This window comes from Eumetopias jubatus, unplaced genomic scaffold, assembly GCF_037043125.1.
Source record: "Eumetopias jubatus isolate StellerSeaLion01/CBP00866 unplaced genomic scaffold, mEumJub1_p1.0 scaffold_7, whole genome shotgun sequence".
Classification (NCBI taxonomy): Eukaryota; Metazoa; Chordata; class Mammalia; order Carnivora; family Otariidae; genus Eumetopias; species Eumetopias jubatus.
This window is the reverse complement of record NW_028274813.1, coordinates 74,617,876-74,643,381: the sequence shown is the minus strand read 5'-3', so window position 1 is coordinate 74,643,381 and position 25,506 is coordinate 74,617,876. Positions and strand designations below refer to the sequence as shown.

The window sequence follows — 25,506 nt, the reverse complement described above, 5'->3', positions numbered from 1 at the left end:
ATTATTTCTATTCTAGAGACATAGGTCAAATAAGGACATGAGGCTGCTTTCTGCCCAAGTGCAATAAGCACAACAAATTTAACTCTGCTTCTGCTGGGATGTTGTAACTGAAAATCAACTGCTAGATGTGTAGAATGAGGTGTTCCCCGGGCACTCCTCTGTTGGGGCTCTTGGTCAGAACATCTGTAGTCCATCTGCTATTGCTTGTGCCTAGTCTAGAAGCACAATACAAAACTGTTTTGATTACTACCACTTTGTAGTATATATTGAAGTCTGGGATTGTAATACCTCTAGCTTTTTTATTCTTTCTTTTTTTAATTTTATTTTGTTATGTTAGTCACCATACAATGCATCATTAGTTTTTGATGTAGTGATCCACAATTCATTGTTTTCGTATGACATTCAGTGCTCCATGCAGTACGTGCCCTCCTTAATACCCATCACTGGGCTAACCCATCCCCGCACCCCCCTCTCCTCTAAAACCCTCAGTTTGTTTCTCAGAGTCCATAGTCTCTCATGGTTCATCTCCCCCTCCGATTTCCCCCCCCCTTCATTTTTCCCTTCCTTCTCCTGATGTCCTCCATGCTATTCCTTATGTTCCACAAATAAGTGAAACCATATGATAATTGACTTTCTCTGCTTGACTTATTTCACTTAGTATAATCTCCTCCAGTCCCATCCATGTTGATGTAAAAGTTGTGTATTCATCCTTTCAGTTGGGTGAGTAATATTCCATTGTATATATGGACCACATCTTCTTTATCCATTCATCTGTTGAAGGGCATCTTGGCTCTTTCCACAGTTTGGCTATTGTGGACATTGCTGCTATGAACATTAGGGTGCATATGGCCCTTCTTTTCACTACACCAGTATCTTTGGGGTAAATACCCAGTAGTACAATTGCTGGGTCATAGGGTAGATCTATTTTTAATTTTTTGAGGAGCCTCCACACTGTTTTCCAAAGTGTCTGTACCAACTTACATTCCCACCAACAGTATAAGAGGGTTCCCCTTTTCCACAACCCCTGAACATTTGTTGTTTCTTGCCTTGTCAATTTTTGCCTTTCTAACTGGTGTAAGGTTGTATCTCAGTGCGGTTTTGATTTGAATTTCCCTGAAGGCTAATGATGATGAACATTTTTTCATGTGTCTGTTAGCCATTTGTATATCTTCTTTGGAGAAGTGTCTGTTCATGTCTTCTGCCCGTTTTTTGACTTATTTGTTTTTTGGGTGTTGAGTTTGAGAAGTTCTTTATATATCTTGGATACCAGCCCTTTATCTGTAGTGTCTTTTGCAAATATCATCTCCCATTCTGTGGGTTGCCTTTTTGTTTTGTTGACTGTTTCCTTTGCTGCACACAAGCATTTTATCTTGATGAAATCCCAAAAGTTCATTTTTGCTTTTGTTTCACTAGGCTTTGGAGATGTATCTTGAAAGAAGTTGTTATGGCCAATGTCAAAGAGGTTACTGCCTATGTTCTCCTCTAGGATTTTAATGGATTCCTGTCTCACGTTGAGGTCTTTCATCCATTTTGAGTTTATCTTTGTGTATGGTGTTAGAGAATGGTCAAGTTTCATTCTTCTGTATATAGCTGTCCAATTTTCCCAGCACCATTTACTGAAGAGACTCTCTTCTTTCCATTGCATATTTTTTCCTGCTTTGTCGAAGACTATTTGACCATAGAGTTAAGAGTCCATATCTGGGAGACTATCTGCAAGATGGCGGAGGAGTAGGAGACCTAGATTTCATCTGGTCTCAGGAATTCAGCTGAATAGGGATCAAACCATTCTGAACACCTACAAACTCAACAGGAGATCGAACAGGAGAGTAGCAACAACTCTCTGAACAGAGAAGCGACCACTTACTGGAAGGTAGGCCGTGCGGAGAAGTGAATCTGAGGCGATATTCGGGAGGATAGACGGCGGGGGAGGGGCCTCCGCCGGCCGATTCTGGCAAGTGATAGAGCCGCGGAGCACAAAATCGGACCTTTTAGAAGTTGGCTCGGCGGAGGGACGTCGCTGCAGTGGCTAAGCGGGGGGTGGAATCCTCCCGGGACAGTGTGGTCTCAGGACCCTTGGGGTCACAGAGAGACCAGGGGTGCCTGAGTGCGCCAGAGCTCCCAGGTATCAGAGCAGGGAAGCCGGCTGCAGATACGGAGCAGAGTCGCGGGCTCTCAGCTCGGGGTTGCCATAAACTGTGATCTGCGGCCCAGTCGGGGCACGGCTCCCCCAGCAGGGACCCAACAAGCAGCAGATCCCGGGAGACTCCCCTTCCTTCCCGGGGAGGAGCGGTGCGGGAACGCACTGCAGGGATCTGCTGGGTTTGGAGACTCCACGCGGGGTCGGGTGCCAGAGATAGCAACGCTCGATCACAGGCCGGGTGAGCGCGGAGTGCGGCCGGAGACCGGGGACACGGAAGTGACTGCTTTTCCCTGGGGGCACACTGAGGAGCGGGGCCCCGAGTTCTCAGCTCCTCCGAGTGGAGATTGGGAGGCCACCATTTCTGCCCTGGTCCTCCAAAGCTGTACCTAGAGCTTGCAGGGAACAAAAGCTCCGGAGAGCAAACCGGAGCAGCTTCCTTAGCCCGGACCGACAAGGGCGGGGCAATTCCGCCTCTGGCAAAGACATTTGGAAACCACAGCAACAGGCCCCTCCCCCAGAAGATCAGCACAAACAGCCAGCAAGCCAAGACCAAGTTGATCGATCAAGGAGAATAGGAGAACTCCAGCGCTAGGGGAATACTGCACATAGATTCATGGCTTTTTTTTTTTTTTTTTACCATGATTCATTATTTCATCAAAGTTAATTTTTGTTGACTGTTTTTTTTTATTTTTCTTTTTCCCTTTTCCAACCAACATCTTATAAATCCCTTTTTAAAAAAAAAAAAACATTTTTTATTTTTCATTTTTAGAATCATATTTTATCCCTTCATAGTAGTTACCCTTATTTTTGGCATATATATATAAGTTGTTCTCTCTTTAAAATTTTGAGGTACAGTTTCTTCTAACAGATCAAAATATACCCTAAATCATTAGTGTATGGCTTTGTTCTAGTCTCCTGCCTGATCACATTCTCTCCCTTTTTCCTTTTTTTTTTCTTAAATCTTCTTTCTTTTTTCAAACAACTTATCTTACCAAGTCCTTTTATAAAATCTTTCATAATTTTCATCTTTACAGTCATCTCCCATCCCTTCATTGTATCAACCCTTATTTTGTACATATATGTCTTTCTTCCTTTAAAATTTTAGGAGGCACTTTTTTCTAACAGACCAAAATACGCCCAAAATCTAGTGTGTGGCACTGATCTATGCACTAGCCTGATCATATTTGATCATATTCTGCCTTTTTTGTATTGTTTAGTTTTTGTTTTTATCTTTTTTTTTTCTTTTTCTCTTTCTTTTTTCTTTCTTTCCCTTTCTTTTCCCCTGGTTTCAGGTCTTTTCTGATTTGTATACAGTATATTTGCTGGGGACGTTGTAAACCTGTTAGCATTTTGTTCTCTCATTCATCTATTCTCCTCTGGACAAAATGACAAGACGAAAGAAATCACCTCAACAAAAAGAACAAGAGGTAGTACCGTCAGCCAGGGACCTACTCAATACGGACATAAGTACGAGGTCGGACCTAGAGTTCAGGATCATGACTTTAAAGATACTAGCTGGGCTTGAAAAAAGCGTGGAAGTTATTAGAGAAACCCTTTCTGGAGAAATAAAAGAACTAAAATCTAACCATATCGAAATCAAAAAGGCTATTGATGAGGTGCAATCAAAAATGGGGGCACTAAATGCTAGGATAAATGAGGCAGAAGAGAGAATCAGCGATATAGAAGACCAAATGATGGAAAATAAAGAGGCTGAGAAAAAGAGAGAGAAACAACTACAGGATCACGAGGGCAGAATTAGAGAGATAAGTGATACGATAAGACAAAACAACATTAGAATAATTGGGATCCCAGAAGAAGAAGAGAGAGAGAGAGGGGCAGAAGGTATATTGGAACAAATTATAGCAGAGAACTTCCCTAATGTGAGGAAGGAAACAGGCATTAAAATCCAGGAGGCACAGAGAACCCCTCTCAAAATCAATAATAATAGGTCAACACCCCGACATCTAATAGTAAAACTTACGAGTCTCAGAGACAAAGAGAAAATCCTGAAAGCAGCTCGGGAGAAGAGATATGTAACCTACAATGGTAGAAACATTAGATTGGCAACAGACCTATCCACAGAGACCTGGCAGGCCAGAAAGGACTGGCAAGATATCTTCAGAGCACTAAACGAGAAAAATATGCAGCCAAGAATACTATATCCAGCTAGGCTATCATTGAAAATAGAAGGAGAGATAAAAAGCTTCCAGAACAAACAAAAACTAAAGGAATTTGCAAACACGAAACCAGCCCTCCAAGAAATATTGAGAGGGGTCCTCTAAGCAAAGAGAGAACCTAAAAGCAGCAAAGAGCAGAAACGAACACAGACAACAAACAGTTAACAGTCACCTTACAGGTAATACAATGGCACTAAATTCATACCTTTCAATAGTTACCCTGAATGTAAATGGGCTAAATGCCCCAATCAAAAGACACAGGCTATCAGATTGGATTAAAAAACAAGACCCATCGATATGCTGTCTGCAAGAGACTCATTTTAGACCCAAAGACACCCCCAGATTGAAAGTGAGGGGGTGGAAAACCATTTACCATGCTAATGGACACCAAAAGAAAGCTGGGGTGGCAATCCTTCTATCAGACAAACTAGATTTTAAAACAAAGACTGTAATAAGAGATGAGGAAGGACACTATATCCTACCCTGTAGGGTCTATCCAACAAGAAGATCTAACAATTGTAAATATCTATGCCCCGAACATGGGAACAGCCAATTATATAAGGCAATTAATAACAAAAGCAAAGAAACACATTGACAACAATACAATAATAGTGGGGGACTTTAACACCCCTCTGACTGAAATGGACAGATCATCTAAGCAAAAGATCAACAAGGAAATAAAGACTTTAAATGACACACTGGACCAAATGGACTTCACAGACATATTCAGAACATTCCATCCCAAAGCAAAGGAATACACATTCTTCTCTAGTGCCCATGGAACATTCTCCAGAATTGATCACATCCTAGGTCACAAATCAGGTCTCAATCGGTACCAAAAGATTGGGATCATTCCCTGCATATTTTCAGACCACAATGCTTTGAAACTAGAACTCAACCACAAGAGGAAAGTCGGAAAGAACTCAAATACATGGAGGCTAAAGAGCATCCTACTAAAGAATGAATGGGTCAACCAAGAAATTAAAGAAGAATTAAAAAAATTCATGGAAACCAATGAAAATGAAAACACAACTGTTCAAAATCTTTGAGATACAGCAAATGCAGTCCTGAGAGGAAAGTATATAGCAATACAAGCCTTTCTCAAGAAACAAGAAAGGTCTCAAATACACAACCTAACCCTACACCTAAAGGAGCTGGAGAAAGAACAGCAAATAAAGCCTAAACCCAGCAGGAGAAGAGAAATCATAAAGATCAGAGCAGAAATCAATGAACTAGAAACCAAAAGAACAGTAGAACAGATCAACGAAACTAGGAGCTGGTTCTTTGAAAGAATTAACAAGATTGATAAACCCCTGTCCAGACTGATCAAAAAGAAAAGAGAAATGACCCAAATCAACAAAATCATGAATGAAAGAGGAGAGATCACAACCAACACCAAAGAAATACAAACAATTATAAGAACTTATTATGAGCAACTCTATGCCAGCAAATTAGATAACCTGGAAGAAATGGGTGCATTCCTAGAGATGTATCAACTACCAAAATTGAACCAGGAAGAAATAGAAAACCTGAACAGACCTATAACCACTAAGGAAATTGAAACAGTCATCAAAAGTCTCCCAAGAAACAAAAGCCCAGGGCCAGATGGCTTCCCAGGGGAATTCTATCAGACATTTCAAGAAGAATTAATACCTATTCTCCTGAAACTGTTCCAAAAAATAGAAATGGAAGGGAAACTTCCAAACTCATTTTATGAGGCCAGCATTACCTTGATCCCAAAACCAGACAAAGACCCCATCAAAAAAGAGAATTACAGACCAATATCCTTGATGAACATGGATGCAAAAATTCTCACCAAAATACTAGCCAATAGGATCCAACAGTACATTAAAAGGATTATTCACCACGACCAAGTGGGATTTATCCCTGGGCTGCAAGGCTGGTTCAACATCCGCAAATCAATCAACGTGATACAATACATTAACAAAAGAAAGAACAAGAATCATATGATCCTTTCAATAGATGCAGAAAAAGCATTTGACAAAGCACAGCATCCTTTCTTGATCAAAACTCTTCAGAGTATAGGGATAGAGGGTACATACCTCAATATCATAAAAGCCATCTATGAAAAACCTACAGCGAATATCATTCTCAATGGGGAAAGGCTGAGAGCTTTTCCCCTAAGGTCAGGAACGCGGCAGGGATGTCCACTCTCACCACTGCTATTCAACATAGTATTAGAAGTCCTAGCCACAGCAATTAGACAACAAAAAGAAATCAAAGACATCCAAATCGGCAAAGAGGAAGTCAAACTCTCACTCTTTGCAGATGATATGATACTGTATGTGGAAAACCCAAAAGACTCCACCCAAAAACTGCTAGAACTCATCCAGGAATTCAGTAAAGTAGCAGGATATAAAATCAATGCACAGAAATCAGTGGCATTCCTATACAACAACAACAAGACAGAAGAGAGACAAATCAAGGAGTCGATCCCATTTACAATTGCACCCAAATCCATTAGATACCTAGGAATAAACCTAACCAAAGAGGCAAAGGATCTGTACTCAGAAAACTTTAAAATACTCATGAAAGAAATTGAAGAAGACACAAAGAAATGGAAAAACGTTCCATGCTCATGGATTGGGAGAATCAACATTGTGAAGATGTCAATGCTACCTAGAGCAATCTACACATTCAATGCAATCCCCATCAAAATACCATCCACTTTTTTCAAAGAAATGGAACAAATAATCCTAAAATTTGTATGGAACCAGAAGAGACCCAGAATAGCCAGAGGAATACTGAAAAAGAAAAGCAAAGCTGGCGGCATCACAATTCCGGACTTCCAGCTCTATTACAAAGCTGTCATCAAGACAGTATGGTACTGGCACAAAAACAGACACATCGATCAATGGAACAGAATCGAGAGCCCAGAAATGGACCCTCAACTCTATGGTCAACTTATCTTTGACAAAGCAGGAAAGAATGTCCAATGGAAAAGAGACAGTCTCTTCAACAAATGGTGTTGGGAAAATTGGACAGCCACATGCAGAAGAATGAAACTGGACCATTTCCTTACACCACACACAAAAATAGACTCCAAATGTTTGAAAGACCTAAACGTGAGACAGGAGTCCATCCAAATCCTAAAGGAGAACACAGGTAGCAACCTTTTCGACCTTAGCCGCAGCAACTTCTTCCTAGAAACATCGCCAAAGGCACGGGAAGCAAGGGCAAAAATGAACTATTGGGATTTCATCAAGATAAAAAGCTTTTGCACAGCAAAAGAAACAGTCCACAAAACCAAAAGACAACCGACAGAATGGGAGAAAATATTTGCAAATGACATATCAGATAAAGGGCTAGTATCCAAAATCTATAAAGAACTTATCAAACTCAACACCCAAAGAACAAATAATCCAATCAAGAAATGGGCAGAAGACATGAACAGACATTTCTCCAAAGAAGACATCCAAATGGCCAACAGGCACATGAAAAAGTGCTCAACATCGCTCGGCATCAGGGAAATCCAAATCAAAACCTCAATGAGATACCACCTTACACCAGTCAGAATGGCTAAAATTAACAAGTCAGGGAACGACAGATGTTGGCGGGGATGTGGAGAAAGGGGAACCCTCCTACACTGTTGGTGGGAATGCAAGCTGGTGCAACCCCTCTGGAAAACAGTATGGAGGTTCCTCAAACAGTTGAAATTAGAGCTACCGTTCGATCCAGCAATTGCACTACTGGGTATTTACCCCAAAGATACAAATGTAGGGACCCGAAGGGGTACGTGTACCCCAATGTTTATAGCAGCAATGTCCACCATAGCCAAACTGTGGAAAGAGCCAAGATGCCCATCAACAAATGAATGGATAAAGAAGAAGTGGTATATATACACAATGGAATATTATGCAGCCATCAAAAGGAATGAGATCTTGCCATTTGCAACGACGTGGATGGAACTGGAGGGTGTTATGCTGAGTGAAATAAGTCAATCAGAGAAAGACATGTATCACATGACCTCACTGATATGAGGAATTCTTAATCTCAGGAAAGAAACTGAGTGTTGCTGGAGTGGTTGGGGGTGGGAGGGATGGGGTGGCTGGGTGATAGACATTGGGGAGGGTATGTGCTACGGTGAGCGCTGTGAATTGTGCAAGACTGTTGAATCACAGTTCTGTACTTCTGAAACAAATAACGCAACATATTTTAAGAAAAAAGAAAAAGAAGAAGATAACAGGAGAGGAAGAAAAGGGGAGTATGTCAGAGGGGGAGACGAACCATGAGAGATGATGGACTCTGAAAAACAAACTGAGGGTTCTAGAGGGGAGGGGGGTGGGGGATGGGTTAGCCTGGTGATGGGTATTGAGGAGGGCACGTTCTGCATGGAGCACTGGGTGTTATGAACAAACAATGAATCATGGAACACTGCACCAAAAACTAATGATGTAATATATGGTGATTAACATAACAATAAAAAATTTAAAAAAAAAAAAGAGTCCATATCTGGGCTGTCTATTCTGTTCCATTGGTCTATGTGTGTTTTTGTGCCAGTATCATGCTGTCTTGGTGCTCACTGCTTTGTAATATAGTTTGAAATTGGGCAACATGATGCCCCCAGCTTTGTTTCTCTTTTTCAACATTTCTTTGGAGATTTGGGGTCTTTTCTGATTCCATACAAATTTTAAGATTGTTTGTTCCAGCACTTTGAAAAATGTCATTGGAATTTAGATCAGTATGGCATTGAAGGTATAGATTGCTCTGGGTAGCATAGACATTTTAACAATGTTTATTCTTCCAATCCATGAGCATGGAATGTTTTTCCATCTTTTTGTGTCTGCTTCAATTTCTTTCATGAGTGTTCTGTAGTTCCTAGAGTATAGATCCATTACCTCTCTGCTTAGGTTTATTCCGAGGTATCTTATGGGTTTTGGTGCTATTGTAAATAGAATCGTTTCTCTAATTTCTCTTTCTACAGTTGCATTGTTAGTGTATAAGAAAGCAACTGATTTGTGTGCATTGATTTTGTATCCTGCCACATTACTGAATTGCTGTATGAGTTCTAGTACTTTGGCGGTGGAGTCTTTTGGGTTTTCCACATAAAGTATCATGTCATCTGTGAAGAGAGAGAGCTTGACTTCTTCTTTGCCAATTTGAATTGCTTTTATTCCTTTTAGTTGTCTGATTGCTGTTGCTAGGATTTCTAGTACTATGTTGAACAATAGTGGTGAGAGTGGGCATCCTTGTCATGTTCCTGATCTTAAGGGAAAGGCTCTCAACTTTTCCCCATTGAGGATGATATTCGCTGTGGGTTTTTCATAGATGGATTTTATGAACTTGAGGAATGTTCCCTCTATCCCCTATACTCTGAAGAGTTTTAATCAGGAAAGGATGCTGTATTTTGTCAAATGCTTTTTCTGCATCAACTGAGAGGACCATATTGTTCTTCTCTCTCCTATTATTAATGTATTCTGTCACATTGATTGATTTGCAAATGTTGAACCACCCTTGCATCTCAGGGATAAATCCCACTTGGTCGTGGTAGATGATCCTTTTAACATATTGTTGCATCCTATTAGCTAGGATTTTTTTGGGAATTTTGGAATCCATATTCATCAGGGATATCGGTCTGAGATTCTCCTTTTTGATGGGGTCTTTGCCTCGTTTGGGGATTAAGGTAATGCTGGCCTCATAGAATGAGTCTGGAAGCTTTCCTTCTGTTTCTATTTTTTGAAACAGCTTCAGTAGAAGAGGTATTATTTCTTCTTTGAATGTTTGGTAGAATTCGCCCAGGGAATCCATCAGGCCCTGGACCTTTTTTGGGGGGGGAAGTTTTTGATCACTGCCTCAATCTTGTTACTGGTTTTGTCAGTTTCTTCCTGTTTCAGTCTTGGTAGTTTATAGGTTTCCAGGAAGGCATCCATTTCATCCAGATTGCTCAATTTATTGGCATATAGTTGTTGATAATAATTTCTAAAAATTGTTTCTATTTCCTTGGTGTTAGTCATGATCTCTCCCCTTTCATTCATAATTTTATTAATTTGGGTCCTTTCCCTTTTCTTTTGGATAAGTCTGGCCTGTGGTTTATTGATCTTATTAACTCTTTCAAGGAACTAACTTCTAGTTTCATTGATCTGATCTACTCTGTTTCTGGTTTCTAATTCATTGATCTCTGCTCTGATCTTAATTATTTCTCTTCTAATGTGTGCCTCAGGCATCGTTTGCTGCTTTTACTCTAGTTCTTTAAGGTATAAATTTAGCTGGTGAATTCAGGATTTTTCTACTTTTTTGAACGAGGTGTGGATGGCTATGTATTTCCCCCTTAGGACTGCCTTTGCAGTATCCCATAGGTTTTGGACCGATGTGTTTGCATTCTCATTGGTTTCCATGAATTGTTTAAGTTCTTTGATTTCCTGGTTGACCCAAACATTCTTGATCTGAGTGGTCTTTAGCTTCCAAGTGTTTGAATTTTTGCCAAATCTTTTCTTGTGATTGAGTTCCAGTTTTAAATCATTATGGTCTGAGAATATGGGAATAATCTCAGTCTTTTGGTATCGGTTGAGACCTGATTTGTGACCTAGTATGTGGTCTATTCTGGACAAAGTTCCATGTGCACTTGAGAAGAATGAGTATTCTGTTGTTTTAGGGTGGAATGTTCTGTATATATCTATGAGGTCCATCTGGTCCAGTGTGTCATTCAAAGCTCTTGTTTCTTTGTTGATTTTCTGATTAGATGATCTATTTTTGAAAGTGGAGTATTGCATTCTCCTACAATTAACATATTGTTATCAATATGACTCTTTATTTTGGTTAACCGTTGGCTTATGTAGATGGCTGCTCCCATGTTGGAGGTGTAGATATTTACAATTGTTAGATCTTCTTGTTGGATAGACCCTTTAAGAATGATAGTGTGTCCTTCTGTGTCTCTAACTACAGTCTTTAGTTTAAAATCTAATTTGTCTGATATAATAATTGCCACCCCAGCTTTCTTTTGAGGTCCATTGGCATCGAAGATGGATCTCCATCCCTTCACTTCCAGTCTGGATGTATCTTTAGGTTCCAAATGAGTCTCTTGTAGACAGCATATGTTATTCTTTCTTAAGACTGCTTTGGCTATTTCAGGTCCTTTGTGGTTCAATACAAATTTTAGTATTTTTTGTTTTAGTTCTGTAAAAAATGCTGTTAGTATTTTGATAGAGATTGCATTGCATCTATAGATTTCTTTGCAGAGTATGGATATTTTAATAATATTAATTCTTCCAATCCATGACCATGGAATAGCTTTCCATTTGTTTTTCAATTTCTTTCATCAGTGTTTTATTGTTTTTGGAGTACAGATCTTTCACCTCCTTGGTTAAGTTTATTTCTAAGTATTTTATTCTTTTTGGTCCAACTGTAAATGAGATTGTTTTCTTAATGTCTCTTTCTGCTACTTATTAGTGTATAGAAATTTACAGATTTCTGTGTATTAATTTTGTATCCTGAGAATTTGCTGAATTTTAGTTTTAGTACTTTTTGATAGAATCTTTAGGGTTTTCTTTATATATATATAATACCATATCATCTGCCAATAATGACGGTTTTACTTCTTCCTTACCAATTTGGATACTTTTTGTTCCTTATCTGATTGTTGCATCTAAGATTTCTAAGATAAATTGGATAAAAGTGGTAAGAGTGGACATTCTTGTCTTGTTCCTGATCTTAGAAGTAAAGCCCTCAGTTTCTCACCATTGATTATGATGGTTAGCTGTGGCTTTTTCAGTATAGTCTTTCTTATATTGAGGTGTGTTCCTATAAACCTGCTTTGTTGAGGGTTTTTATCATGAATGGATATTGTACTTTGTCAATGCTTTTTCTGTGTCTATTGAAATGATCATGTGATTTTTATCCTTTCCCTTATTAAAGCAATGTATCACATTGATTTATTTGTAAATGTTAATTTATTTGTAAATTTGTAAATGTTAAACCACACTTGTTTCCTGGGAATAAATCCCACTTGATCCTGGTGAATGATTTTTTTGATATACTGTTGTTCAGTTTGCTAATATTTTGTTAAGGATTTCTGCATCTATGTTCATCAGAGATACTGGCCAACAGGGTTTTTTTTGTTTTGTGTTTTGTTTTGGGCTTTTTGGTTTTTTGTAGTGTCTTTGTCAGGTTTTGGTATCAGATAATCCTGGCCTCATAGAATGAATTTTGAACGTTTCTTTCCTCTTCTATTTTTTGGAATAGTTTCCGAAGAATGGGTATTAACTCTTCTTTAAATGTTTACTAGAATTCATCTGTGAAGCCATCTGGTACTGGACTTTTGTTTCTTGGGAGTTTTTTGATTACTGATTCAATTTCATTGCTGGTAATTGGTCTGTTCAAGTTTTCTATTTCTTCCTCATTCATTTTTGTAAGGTTTTATGTTTCTAGGAATATTTCCATTTCTTCTAGGTTATCTAGTTTGTTGGCATATGATTTTTGATAATATTCTATTATAACCCTTTGTTTTTCATGGTGTCAGTTATCTCTCCTCCTTCATTTCTGATTTTGAGTCCTCTCTTTATTAATGAGTCTGGCTAAAAGTTTATCAATTTGGTTTATTTCTTTCAAAGAATCATCTCCCAGTTTCATTGATTTTTTTCTGTTGTTTTTGTAGTCATTATTTCATTTATTTCTGCTCTAATCATTATTATTTCCCTCCTTCTACTGGCCTTTGGCTTTGTTTACTCTTCTTTTTCTAGATACTTTAGGTATAAGGTTAGGTTGTTTGAGATTTTTATTTCTTGAGTTAGGCTTATATTGCTGTAAACTTGCCTCTTAAAACAGCTTTTGCCACATGCAAAAGAATTTAGATGGTTGTGTTTTCATTGTGGTTTGTTTCCATGCGTTTTTTTTTTTTATTTCCTCTTTGATTTCTTGGGTGACCCATCCATTATTTAGATGTATGTTATTTAGCTTCCATTTATTTGTTTCCAGATGTTTTCTGATTTCTAGTTTCTTACCACTGTCGTCAGAAAAGATGTATTTTATTATTTCAATCTTTTTTTAATTTATGAAGATTTGTTTTGTAGGCTAACATGTGCTCTATCTTGGAGAATATTCCATGTGCACTGGGATGCTTTTGGGGGATGGAATGCTGTTTGGGGGTGGAGTGGTCTGTATATGTCTGTTTGGCTTTGGGTGACACAAGACTAGATAGACCTGTTTCCTTGTTGATTTTCTGTCAGAATGATCTATCCCATTGATGTAAGTAAGGTGTTAAAGTCTCCCTACTGTTATTGTATTAGCATCAGTTTCTCCCTTTATCTCTATTAATAGTTGCTTTATGTATTTATGTGCTCCCATGTGGGATGCATAGATATTTACAATTTTTCTATCCTCTTGTTGCAGTGTTTCCTTTATCTCTTTGTCCATTGTCTCCATGTCCTTTGTCTCTCACTACAGTCTTTGCTTTAAAGTCTGTTTTGTTAGTTATAAGTATTGCTACCTCAGCTTTCTTTTCACTTCCATTTGCATAATAAATGTTTTTTCATCCCTTTACTTTTTTTAATTTTTAATTTAAATTCAATTTAATTAACATATACTTATTATTAGTTTCAGCAGTACAATTTAGTGATTCATCAGTTGCATACAACACCCAGTGCTCATCACTTCAAGGGCCATCCTTAATGCCCATCCCCTTTTAATCTGCATGTGTCTTTAGGTCTGCAGTAAATCTCTTGTAGGTAGCATATAGATGGGTCTTGCTTTTTTATCCATTCTGTCACCCTTTGTCTTTTGATGCAGCATTTAGTTCATTTACATTTGGAGTAATTATTGATAGGTATGTACTTATTGCCATAAGCCCTTGTTACTTGTTTTCTGGTTGTTTTGTAATTGTTCTCTGTACCTTCTTCTCTTGTTCTCTTCCCTTGTGGTTTGATGGCTTTCTTTATTATTCTTGGATTTCATTCTCTTTTTTGGGTGTATGTCTATTACAAGTTTTGATTTGTGATTAATGTTAGGTTCATATATATCATCTTAGGCACACAGCCATCTGTATTAAGTTGATGGTTGCTTAATTTTAATTATATTCTAAAAACACTAAATTTTAACTCCCCCATCCCATTTATGTATATAATGTAATTTTTTATATCCTTTCATGAATCTCTTGACTAATATACATCAATATAATTGATTTTTACTGCTTTTGTGTTTTAACCTCCTTACTGATTTTATACATGATTAATCTACTACCTTTATTCTGTGTTTGCATTTACCTGTGAAATTTTTTCCTTTCATATTTTTTTTTTACTGCTAGTTATGGAGTTTCCTTTCCACTAAAAGAATTCTCCTTAACATTTTTTGTAAAGCTGCTTGAGTAATGATGAAATCCTTTAACTTTTCTTTGTCTGGGAAACTCTTTCTCTCTCTTTCTATTCTGAATGATAGCTTTCCTGGGTAGAGTATTCTTGGTTGTACACTTTTTCCTTTTTGCACTTTTGATATCTGATGTCACTCCCTTCTGGCCTGCCAAGTTTCTGCTGAAAAATAAGTTGAAGCCTTACAGAGTTTCCCTTGTATTTAACTATTCTCTTTTCTTTAAAATTATTTATCACTTCACTTCTAGCCATTTTAATTATTATGTGTCTTGGTGTGGACCTTCTTGGGTTGATTTTGTTGGGAGCTCTCTGTGCCTCCTGAATCTGAGGTCTGTCTCCTTCACTAGATTAGGGAACTATTCAGCTATTATTTCTTCCAGTATATTTCCTGGGATCCTTATAATGTGAATGATAGTATGCTTGATGATGTCACTGAGTTTCATTAACCTATTCTCATTTTTATTCTTTTTTCTTTTTGGGGATGCTTTCATTACCCTGGCTTCTGTCTTGTTGGTCCTTTCTTCTGCCTCCTCTAATCTGCTGTTGGTTCCCTTTAGTGTGTTTTTATTTCAGGTTATTGAGTTCTTCATTCTCCGACTAATTCTTTTTTACATTTGTGATCTCTTTGTTGAAGGTCTCATTGAGATTCTCCACTCTTTTCTCAAGGCCAGTATCTTTTTGACCATTACTTTGAGGTCTTTATCAGACATATTCCTTATCTCTGTTTCACTAAGCTCTTTTCTTTCTGATTTTGTTCGGTTCTTTCATTTGGGACATAATCCTGTCTCCTTATTTTGTCTAACTCTCTGTTTAGGAAGGTCAGCTGTGTCTCCTGATCTTGAATGTAGTGGCCTTATGAAGAGGTCATGTGGTGCCTGCCCTGTAGTGCAGTGCTACCTTATCATCAGAACCAGGCTCTCCAGGGGTGTCTCCTATGTGGATCCATGCATCCTAGTGTTTTGGCTGAGCCATGTTTACTTTCAGTTCAGTTGGCTGCATTGGCCCACTTTTCTGGCTGTGGAGGCATAGGTCAGGGTTTGGTCCCTGTGCTGTTGAGAGTTCTGAGGCCTCTGTAGGCTTGTAGTTAGGCAGTGTCAGCAGTCAGGCCAGCTGTCTGTAATAAGTCTTTCTGTCACTGTTGCTTGCATACTGAACTGCAGGGCACTCTGTGTTGCCTCCTGAGAGATTATTGTTGGTTGGCAGGGCTGGCATTCAGAACACAACTCTGTAGACACCTTGATTTTAGGACTTCTGATCTCCAGAATTGTAAGAGATAATTTTATATTGCCTTAAGCCCCTAAGTCTGTGGTAATTTGTTATAGCAGCAATAGGACTCATATATTTATTTTATACTTTAGGTTACAATCCATTACTACTACATTTATTTTATTTTTGAAATTGTTCAGCTTTCTCAATTGGGGGCTCCCTCAGTTGGTTCCTATATCACTTTGACATATTCCCCAGCAGTGTGGGTTTTTTTTTTTTTGTATTTGTATGCTTTGTTTTGAGCATTTTATATTCTGGTACTATAAGATATCCAACACTCACTTTGTATATTTCCTGGACCACTACTAGAATCTAAGAAGCCCTGGGCCTTTTTCTTATAGAATGGTATTAGAAACCATTGTAATAAATACTAGGTGTGTTTATTGCCACTGGGGTGTCATTGCTCTAGGCCCTCTCCGCTAACAAAGGAATATGTGCCTGTACACCAGCCTTCACATACACACATATCTATAAATCTTTCTGTCTGTAACAGGCTGTATCTATATTGAGCTAAACATGAATTTATACTGATGCCTCCAGTTTTAATCCATTATCTCTTGGATCATTCTAGCCTCTTCACTTTATCTATAAACTCCCACTCCAACATTGAGAAGTTTGGCTACCATCGTCCATTTACTTAATTATTCAATTCCAGTAGACATGTATATAGCAGTGTCAAAACTGTTAACCCATAACCAATGGGAGAAAACTCTATCAACTAGAATATGGTGCTTAGGTGCAGTTCCTTTTGCCACTAGTCTTACAGAGTCCACTAATTTCCAAAGTTACTTAGCTCAGCCCCCTTTCCCCATCTCCTTAAATAAGTCATTTCATACATCTGTTACATTTGGGGAGGGGTCACAGTCTGTATTCTCTCCTGGGATCTTTTAACCTCCTGAATGACTTTTTTAATTTGCCTAAATTAAAGTTTATTCTTGTGCTCTAAAGTTCTGTGGGTTTTGATAAATCCATAGTGTCATATATCCATCACTGCAGTATTACATAGAAAAATTTCACATGCTAAAATATCTCTTTTGCTTTACTTACTCAGCCCTCCCATTTCCCTGTCCACCTTTGGCAATGTACTGATTTTTTTCTCTCTCTCTATAGTTCTGCCTTTCCCAAAATTTCATACATTTGAAATTATTTAGTATGTAGCCTTTTCAGTCTGGCTTCTTTCACTTAGCAATATGCATCTAAGATTCATCCATGTATAAATAAATACCTTAATAGCTCATTTCCTTATATTGCAAAGAATGTTCCATTGTATGAATGCACCACAGTCTGTTTATCCGTTCACCCATTGAAGGACATTGTGGTTGCTTCCAGTTTTGGCTTTTATCAATGAAACTGATAAACATTCAGAAGCAAGTTTTTGTTTGGACATGATTTCAAATAAGTTACATAAATACCTAGGAATGTGATTGCCAGGTCAGATGGTAAGAATATGTTTAGCTTTGTAAGAAATTGCCAAAGGCATCCAAAGTACAATTTTGTGTTTCCACAAGCAATAAATAAGTGTTCTTATTCCACTTCAGCAGCAGCATTTAGTATTGTCAGGATCTCTGCACTTTAGTTCTTCCAGTAGGTATGTAGTAGTATCTCATTGCTTTAATTTGTAATTAAATTACAAATTTAATGGGATGAATAGGCAGAGACAGGGGATTTTTAGGGCATTAAAACTATTCTGTGTGATACTATATTGGTGGATATGTACCAAGCGTTTGTTAAAATCCAAACAACTATACACAAAATGTGAGCCCTAATATAAACTAGGAACCTCATTTAAAAATAATGTACCAATATTGGTTCATCCGTTGTAACAAATATACTACACTAATGAAGGGGAACATATGTATGTGATGTATGTATAGTGGGGGGCAAAGAGTGTATGGGAACTCTGTATTCCTGCTCAACTTTTCTGTAAACAGGAGAAATGAAATAATATTTAGAGGGGAAAAGGCAATGAAGTTTTATTTAGTATGAAAAAATGTGGTTATACACTAAGAAAAAAAACCCAATTGGGAAGAAAAAGTTAATGATGAAGAGAGAAAAAGGAATTACCAGAATAGATGCCTTTAGTAGCAAAGAGAGGATGGATTCTGATGCATAGATGGAGGAGTTGATTTTTGTAGGAGCAGTATCAGGTGACCCAGTTTCAGGAGAGATGAAAGGGAACATGGTCCCAGATGCAGGTATATGGGTAGTTGTAGTGGTAGGGGCTTGAGGAATTTTCTTCTCCTTTTTTTTAGTGATATAGGAAGCAACATGATAAGCTGAGAGTGAAGATGGAGGAAATATTTGAGGAATGAGAACATTTTTATAGCCTGAATATTTTTACCAAGCACATGATTTATATTCATAAACATTTTATTATTTTTTAAAAATAAAATATAAAACTAACATAACATAATAAAAAAAATCCTAGACTTCTTTGCATTTTTGGTTACAGATATTTTTGGATGCTGTGCCTATTCAGTGTATTCATAAGTGACTTATGGGGCAGAGGCAGTAGCAGAAGAAGATTCTATTCTGGTAGAGGAGATCTGATAGGTACACAGTGCTCTGGATCATTCTTTTGACCCTAGTCCTGTGGTTAATGTGGTGGTATTTTTCAAACAGGAAGCAAAGATTGTAGCAAGAATCGTTCCCTTGACAGCCTAGGTCTCCTGTGTTATTCTGGGAGACGTCTCTGGATGCCCAACCTATAGTTTTTAGACAAAATCTGACTTGCATATGCTTCTCTGGATGATACTAATTAAAAAGCAAAGGAGGAACACCCGGAACCCTGGGCCTCCTTTGAAGTTTCTTGGTTGAAAGCAGCCAGATTCTTCTCACCTAAGGAGTAAATGTTTACATTTTTAAGAAAAACAGGCACCTGTGATGGTCATATACTTCACAAACTCCTTGCTTTGCGTGCACTTAAGGAGCACTGCTTGCCCCTATCACGCAGTTGCCCCATATATTATTGTCCTAATCATTAAAGCTACACATTCCTTCTTGTTTTGCGCTTGCACTTGTACTGATAAAACTCACAATAAGAGCAGAGACAGAGCTAGGCTCAGGGCCTTTGGACATTAGAGCATCTGGTCCCCAGGCCCTCTCCTTTCTCCTACTAAGGTGTCTGGAGTAATCTTTCATTTGCTGTCTCAGGGTTTGCTCGCCAAAACTGACAAGTGGTGCCCCGTGTGAGGACCTGTGAGGATTTGTGATGGAGCCCTCAAAAACGAAAACGAAAGGACTGCGCAGTAAGTCATTGGAAGCCCGCTGGGGCTTGCCAAGTTGGAGGGAACTTTCAGGCCTGTGTTTTCTATCTCTATCATGGGTCAGCATTTCTCTGCTGACCAAAAGCAATACATGAAAGTTCTTAAGCAGCTCCTTAAGGTGAGTGCGGCCTCTGTAACAGAGGGCCAACTTCAGGGTTTGTTAGAGATTGTTATTGAACAGAACCCATGGTTCCCTGAAGGAGGGACTTTAGATCTAGAAGTATGGGAAAGAGTTGGAAAAAATTTAAAACGGAGCAATGAACAGGGAAAGAGGGTACTTCTCACCTTCCTTACATTGTGGGAGCTAATGAAGTCGGCTTTGACTCCATTACATACTGAAGATAGCCAAGGGTTCCTAAAGAAACAGGAGAGCTCCCTGCCCCTTCCCCCTGAACCCACTAATCAGTCGTTACTCAGGGGCCACATCCAGGAAGCAATACAGGGAAAATCTCTACCTTCCCAGTAATGATTGATCAACAAAACCAACTTTTCTCTAAATTTAAACATCACAACCTATATTTCTGTTGTAATGGTATGCTTTTTTTTTTTTACTATGTTTCATAGTCTTCTCTACACTTCATCTTTCAAAAAAAATGATATGTAATCCGCTTTAAATAGAATTACTAGGCACCACAGCCTATGTGGCTGAGGGCTCCTTTGCTAATATTAAACAGGGGACTCTTTCTCTCCTTCACTGTTCTTTCTACTAGGTGTGGGGGCTTCTCTGTCATTTTCCTGGTTAATGGCTATACTAGGAACCAACTATCTCTGGTTAGTCTACCTCAGGACGGGGACTTTATGAAATATTCCCAAGCAGCTGCAGAAACTCCCTGTTTCAGGGGAAGTTCCCTGTCTTCTCCCGCCTGACATGGACTGCCTACTTCCACTTTGGTGGAAAAACAAGCAAATATCTCCATCTGCTCATCTGTCCAAACTGAATGGCTTTAAAACGGGATCCTTCTTTCTCTGCCTTCTTGCAGCCTCCCCCTCCTCCTCTTTCTGCACCACCTTGGGTGTGGCCTACATAACACTGCTCACTTCAGATTTCCCCACCAGTGTCTCAGATAAAAATTGACAATGGAAAGCAAACTGACTGACTTCTAAAAAAGAATGCAGACAAAATATAATTTGGTATTTAAGCTAATTTAAGTTTGTTGGTTTAATGAAAATAGACGTCTTTAAAGTTATCAGCATTATGTGAAACTTTTATTCTACCAAGATTTACCGAAGGTCAAATATGCTCGTGTTATCTCTGTTGCAATTTGTTAGCAAAAAGACGACTTAAAATGGTGGTTAATTTTCTGTCTCAAGAGTAATCGTTAAGATAGCTTTCAAAGTCTTTGGTAACCTAAAACTTCGAAGTTTTGTTTGGATAATAAATTGGAATTCAATTCATTGGACATCTATGTCTTTTCCAAATAGGATAAGGTGCTAAAGCATTGATTACTGGACATGTTTATGCTTTTAACTCCTTATTACAAAAAAACCCCAAGGATATTTAAATCTATTAATAAACATACTTTATGCTTAACTAATTCATAAATTTGCCATTTAAAAAATTCTGGTGTGACCAGTTCACAGTTGGTTACTACTTAGTTTTCCCTGGAGATTAAGGTTTCTAAAAGTGCAGAATTCTGCTAAGTAAGACTAATGAAAATAAAGAAAGGAACTCTATGTGTAGCAAAGTAAGTGATATATAAGAAAGATGTAAGGAATGGGAATGCATTTTTGTTGAAGGTAAAAGAAAGTAATTTTGTTCTAAATAAGACTGGTTGTTTGCAAAAAATGGCTTCAGACAAAATCTAAATGCAAAAAAAAAGCTATAAAAGGTTTATGGAGGGAAGTCTTTAGAAAGTAATTTTACATGTGGTCAGGACAGACTAAGATTAAAATAAAGGGATTTTAAAAGTACATAGATATAAGATTAAAATTCTGCTTTTCTTTCTGTTCAAAAGACAAAATTTTCTTAAATTAGTCTGCTCTTAATAAAAATATTTAAACAGCTCTTTTCTCTTTGCCTACCCAGAAAAAACAGTTTTTATGTTTTGCCTTTATCAGGTCATTGGCCATCCCTAATCCTATTTAAGCATATGCTTTAAAATTTTCTAAGGTTTTAACCAACTTCCCAAAATTTAAATTGTAAATAAAGTCTCTTTAACTTATTAGGCCTTTTATTTGGTATAAGTTACTCCAGAAACACTGTTAAGCAAATAATAAGCCTTAAATTACATTTGGGTAAATGCTATAACTATTCTAAAAATAATATACAGTTCCTAAAGTTTTAATATGTTCTAAGACCATCACTTAATATTTTGATTAAAATATTGTGTCATAAAAATAACCAAATTTCCTTGCCAGCTATAATGTAACCTCTCATCAGAGAGAGTAATCTTTTCATTTGCTGTCTCAGAGTTTGCTCGCCAAACCCCAATACTGTGTTTAAAATAATTAGGATAGTTTCTGCTACCTGCAATAGATTCATTACTGACCCACCAAAGAATTATTATACTCAGTGTGAAATCAACTGGGGGTGAGATCAACAAACAGCTAAGAGTTGTAGAAAAATGTTTCCATGACCTTTTCATATGAAAATAACCAGCTTTGGGGGATTCTAGTCCAAGATGGCCATGTAGGCAGACCTTGAACTCATCTCCTCCATAAACACATCAAATTTACATTTAATTATAGAGCAGTTTCTCCTGAAAAAGAACTGGGGCTGACTGAACAGCTTTTGCACAAAAGAGAGGACAGCAAAAGAAAATGGCAGGAGACAGAGACAGGGTAATGAAGGGAATGCCCATCCCTGAAACTGTGAACTACAGTGGGAGGGATAATAATGAGGGACTGTGAACAGATTCTTCTGCCCTGGGGCATAGAAAAAAAAGCGTGATTTGAAAGAACAACTAGTATATAAAAGATCCAACCCTGGAACTCTGCTAAATGGCCAGAGGCACTGCTGGAAATCTCTCAGGGTTGGAGGATCTGGTGAGTGCCATGGTTTACACTCCTCCTCCACCTCCAGAGTGCAGACCAGTGCAGGATCTAGAGGCCATACTGGCCTGCTGCCTCAGCAGCCCCAGGTCACCTAGCCCACACCAACCCTGGACACTCAGGGGCACAGAATAAAAGCACAGTTTAAAAGCAACTAGCATATAAAAAACCTGGCCCTAGAACTCCACCAAACAGCGGGGGGGGGGGGGGGGGGGGGGCAGGGGGACTGCTGGAATTCTGCGAGTCAGAGGGGCTGGTGAGAGCCATCCTTTAAACTCTGCCTCTGCCTTAATAATTTGAACTGGAGCAGGGTCTAGGTACCCTAAGCACTTAACAAGCACTGGGTCCCCTAGCCCATACCAGCCCCAACTGTCCCATCAAGGTGGCCACAGGTTAGTACACACTAACATCCCTGATCAGCACTCACTACAGCTCCAGCCTTTCCACCAAGGTGACACAGGGGCAAAGCACCCTAGAACACTCCATGTCCACACCACTTTGGCTTCAGCCAGCTTGCTAGAGCATCCCTGGTGCAGAATGCTCTAGGACCTCCCAGCTGATGATGCCAGTTTGGCTCCAGTGGCCCTGCCAAGGTGCCCCCTGTGTAGAGTACCCCAGGACCCCCAGCTTGTGCCTACATCAGTTCCAGCCATCCCATCAGGGCACCCCCTGCACTGAGCACCCAGGGATACCGTGGCTCACATCGACTTCAACTGTACCCTGCCAGGGTACACTTTGAAAAGCCTAGGGAACACACTGGCCCATACCCATTCCAGCTTTAGCAGTCCTGCCAGTGCAGAGTGCTGCAGGACCCCCAGCCTGCACCCCACCTCGGCTCCAGCAACCCCACTGGGGAACCTTTGTGTAGAGTCCTGGAACATCTTAGTTTACACTCCCTTTAGCTTTAGCTGTCCTGCCAAGGTGCCCTATGTGCATAGAGCACCAGGATACCCCCACTTGCACCCACTTCATTTACAGTTATCCTGGCAGTGCACCTTCTGTGTGTAGAGCTCAGGGACCATAGCAGCCCATGTCCACTTCAGCTTAGTAATCCTACCAGGACACCCTCTGCATGGAGAGCACTGGGGTCTCCAGGATTGTACCCAATTCAACTTCAACTGTCCTGCCATAGTGCTATCTGCACGGAGAGCCCTAGGACTTCCCAGCCTGCACACTGCCTTAGCTCTAGCTGCTCTGCTAGAGAGCACAGAGTACCCCAGGACACCCTGGCTTACACCCACTTCAATTTCAGCTGTCAGGGTGCCCTCTGCACATAGAACCCTAGGACTCCCTGGCTTGCACCCACCTCAGCTTTATATGTCTTGCCAGGGTGTCCCCAGGACCCCTAACCCCCAACCACCCAGACTGCACCCACTTCAGTTTTAGCTTTCCAGCCAGAGCACCTGCTGCGTGGAGAGCCCAGGTACCATTAACACTGGCCCGCATCTACTTTAGCTTTAACTGTCCTCCCAGGGCTTACTTACAGTACATAGAGAGCCCTGAGACCCCTCAGCTTTCACCCCCTTCAGCTTCTGCTGTCCTTCCAGGGCACCTACTCTCTGGAGAGTCTTAGGGTCACTCCAGCCCAAGCCTACTTCAACACTGGCCATCCCACCAGAGCAGACCCAGCACAGAGTGCCCCACAGCCCCCAGCACATACCAGCCACAGCTCCTGCCATCCAGTGAAAGTCACCACACACACACACACACTCTACATAGGGTACAACCATACATAAGACCATTCCTTTAAGATTGAAAGATTTAGAGCCCTGGGTCCCCTAACTGCTGCGAGAGCCGGAGCCGCCCAGGAGCCGCGGGACCGGGGCCGCTGGGGTCCGGACGGGGGTCGCCATGATCCGCTTCATCCTCATCCAGAACCGGGCGGGCAAGACGCGCCTGGCCAAGTGGTACATGCAGTTCGATGACGATGAGAAACAGAAGTTGATTGAGGAGGTGCACGCTGTGGTCACTGTCCAAGATGCCAAACACACCAACTTTGTGAAGTTCCAGAACTTCAAGATCATTTACCGACGCTACGCCGGCCTCTACTTCTGCATCTGCGTGGATGTCAACGACAACAACCTGGCCTACCTGGAGGCCATCCACAACTTCGTGGAGGTCTTAAATGAGTATTTCCACAACGTCTGTGAACTAGACCTGGTGTTCAATTTCTACAAGGTTTACACGGTCGTGGACGAGATGTTCCTGGCCGGCGAGATCCGAGAGACCAGCCCGACGAAGGTACTGAAGCAGCTGCTGATGCTCCAGTCCCTGGAGTGAGGGCGGCCAGCTCCTCCGCCCCGGCCTCCTGTTCCCTGCTCGCCCCCTCTCCAGGCTGGGGCTACCTGGCACCCTCCCTCCCCGGTCCAGGAGGAAGGCCCCAGCTGGGCCTGGGCCACCAGGGAGGAGACTGCAGGCGGAGGCCACTCACGTGTACCGAGTAACCGTGCCGTTGTCATGTGATGCTGTGAGTGCGTGTGTGGAACCCCCAATAAACCTGTGGCCCCGCAAAAAAAAAAAAAAAAAAAAAAAAGATTGAAAGATTTAGCAGTTCTACCTAATCCACAGAAACATAGAAAGTCAAGCAAAATGGAGAGTCAGAGAGATAAGCTCTAAAAGAAAAAACCTCAGAAAAATAACTAAATGACAAGCAGATAAACAATATGCTTAATGAGAGTTTAAAGTTATGATCTTAAAGATGCTCACCAGGCTGGAGTAGAAGAACTCAGTGAGATGTTCAACAAAAAGATAGAAAATATAGAAAGGAACCAATGAGGGGCGCCTGGGTGGCTCAGTCGTTAAGCCTCTGCCTTGGGCTCAGGTCATGATCCCAGGGTCCTGGGATCGAGCCCCGCATTGGGCTCCCTGCTCGGTGGGAAGCCTGCTTCTCCCTCTCCCACTCCCCCTGCTTGTGTTCTCTCTCTCTCTCTGTGTCTCTCTCTGTCAAATAAATAAATAAAATCTTAAAAAAAAAAAAAAAGAAAGGAACCAATGAGAGTTGAAGAACACAGTAACTGAAATAAAAACACTAGAGGGAATCAGCAGTGCCTTAGTGGATGTAGAAGTACAGATCAATGATCTAGAAGACAAGGTAATGGAAAGCACCCAAGGTGAACAGCAGAAAAGAACTTTTTAAAATAAAATGAGGATAGGTTAAGGGATCTCTTGAACAACATCAAGGAAACAAGCATTCACATTATAGAGGTCCCAGAAGGAGAAAAGAGAAGGATATCCATTATCACCATTTTTATTTAACATAGTATTGGAAGTCTAGCCACAGCAATCAGAGGGGGTAAAAAGTCATCCATATTGGTAGGAAGAAGTTAAGCTGTTACTATTTGCAGATGACA

At 39.9% G+C, this 25,506-nt stretch overlaps 1 pseudogene; it reads left to right on the top strand.

Annotated features, from left to right (window-relative positions):
- The first annotated feature begins 23,927 nt into the window (after positions 1-23,927).
- On the top strand, positions 23,928-24,671 carry LOC114221362 (AP-2 complex subunit sigma pseudogene; annotated as a pseudogene).
- Positions 24,672-25,506: the final 835 nt, after the last annotated feature.